The sequence below is a fragment of the Loxodonta africana genome, chromosome 7 (assembly GCF_030014295.1).
Source record: "Loxodonta africana isolate mLoxAfr1 chromosome 7, mLoxAfr1.hap2, whole genome shotgun sequence".
In the NCBI taxonomy this organism is placed as follows: Eukaryota; Metazoa; Chordata; class Mammalia; order Proboscidea; family Elephantidae; genus Loxodonta; species Loxodonta africana.
This window is the reverse complement of record NC_087348.1, coordinates 34,710,066-34,712,523: the sequence shown is the minus strand read 5'-3', so window position 1 is coordinate 34,712,523 and position 2,458 is coordinate 34,710,066. Positions and strand designations below refer to the sequence as shown.

The 2,458-nt window shown below is 41.6% G+C and overlaps 1 pseudogene; it reads left to right on the top strand.

Moving 5' to 3' along the window:
* Window positions 1–1,553: 1,553 nt before the first annotated feature.
* Window positions 1,554–2,458, top strand: LOC100660394 (olfactory receptor 4C3D-like; annotated as a pseudogene).

Genomic DNA, 2,458 nt, shown 5'->3' with positions numbered 1-2,458 from the left:
TTGTCTCATATGCATGTGAAACCTGGACAATGAATAAGGAAGATCAAAGAAGAGTTGGTGCCTTTGAATTATGGTGTTGATGAAGAATATTGAATATATCATGGACTTCCAGAAGAACAAACAAATCAGTCTTGGAAGAAGTACAAACAGAATGTTCCTTAGAAGTGAGGATGTCAAGACTTTGTCTTACGAATTTTGGACACATTATCAGGAGGGATGGGTCCCTGGAGAAGGATTTGGGAGAGTGTCAGAGAAAATGAGGAAGATCCTCGATGAGATGAATTGAAACAGTGGCTGCAACAATGGGCTCAAACATAGAAACGGTTATGAGGATGGCATAGGATTGTGCACTGTTTTGTTTTGTTGTCCATGGGGTTGCTATGATGCAGAACTGACTCAACGGCACCTTACAACAACAACAATGAGGATAGTCATATGCATGTTCCAGTGTTCAGATTTGTTTAAGCCTATTGTGGTAAATATATATGTAAGGAGTCTTGGTGGTGCAAACAGTGAAGTGCTCAGTTGCTAACTGAAGTTTGTGATTCAAATCCATCCAGTGGCTCCACAGGAGAAAGTTCTGGCCATCTGCTCCTGTAAAGATTACGGCCAAGAGAACCCTATGGGACAGTTCTACTCTGTTACATGGGGTCATTGTTAGTCGAAATCGATTTGAGAACACCTAAGAAGGAATACATGTACAAATATATGTAACAAAACATTTGATATTTCAGCAGTCTTCACATGTATAGTTCAATGGCATTAATTATGTTCACCATGTTTTTCAACCATTACCCTTCCCTGTCCTCAAATTATGTAATTACCCTTATCAGAAGGTCAGTGTCCCCTAAGCATTGAGTCCTTTTTTCCTCCTCTCTATCACCTGCCCCTGGTAAGCACTGATAGACTTTGGTCTCTATACCCTTGCCTATTCTAGATATTTCATTTCAAGTGTGATTATACAATATTCGTACATTTGTAACTGATGTAAAGTATTGCAAATAAAATGAATTTTTGATGTAGCAAAAATTTGGAAAAAACCTAGATGCTTAACAATACTTGGTAGTAGATCAGTAAATCATGCCATACTTAGTTTATGGGCCATTATAATCCATTGCTTTTAGGTTGATTTTGACTCATAGTAACCATACAGGACAGAACAGACTGCCCCATAGGGTCCCCAAGGAGTGGCTGGTGGATTCGAACTGCTAACGTTTTGGTTAGCAGCCAAACACTTAACCACTATACCACCAGGGCTCCATGGACCATTGTACAAGATATAAAATAGAAGATGGCTATAAAAAAAACGATGGCTGCAAAGACTACAGATAACATGGAAAGCAACATGGAAAATGCTGATGACAGAATTGTAAATAAAATTCAGAATACAACATTGTATACTATGATTACAATTATCAAATGCTATATCTTTGTTATATCTTTGTTGGCAATGAACTGGAAATAAAAACAGAAAAATGAGCCTTTTTGAGGTAGTAACAGAATTTTTTTGGGCCCCTAGGTAAATCTCCTTTCACCCAAGCAGCTCAGAATTCATGGATAGTCCATGAAACATCACAGAGTTCTTAATGCTGGGACTTTCACAAAACCCTGAGGTGCAGAGTTTTATTTGTGCTCTTTGTGATTGTCGACCTGGTCTCTGTTGGAAGCAACTTACTTTATCATGATCACTATTACTTCAGCTCTACCCTGGCCTCCTCTATGTACTTTTTCGTGGCATAGTTGTCTTTTATTGATACTTGCTGTTCCTCAAGTATGACCCTCAAACTCATTGCCGATTCCATGTACAAGGGGAGAGCCATCTCCTTTGAAGGCTGTCTGGCTCAACTCTTTGTTGCCCATTTATTGGGAGGAACTCAGATCTTCCTGCTCACAGTGGTGGCCTTTGACCAATACATGGCCATCTGTAAGCCCCTGCACTACATGATCATCATGACCAGGCATCTCTGTGCTCTGTTTGTGGGGATGGCTTGGCTGGGGGGCTTTCTGCATTCATTGGTTCAGCTCCTCCTTGTCCTTCAGTTGCCCTTCTGTGGGCCCAGTGTGATCAATCACTTTGTCTGTGACTTGTACCACTTGCTGGAACTTGCCTGCTCCAACGCCTATGTCCTTGGCCTGCTGGTGGTCGTCAACAGTGGTGTGATCTGCCTGCTGAACTTCCTGATGCTGGCTCCTCCCACATTGTCATCCCGTGCTCCCTGGAGTCCCACAGTGCAGAGGATAGGCGCAAAGCCCTCTCCATCTGTGGGCCCATTTCACTGTTGTTGCCCTGTCCTTTATGCCCTGTATATTTATTTACATGCAGCCATCCTCTACTTTGTCTCTAGACAAAATAGTGGCTGTGTTTTATTGTATTCTGACACCCACGTTCAACCCCCTGATTTTTACGTTGAGAAATGCAGAGGTGAGATATGCCATGAAGAATCTCTGGAAAAAATGA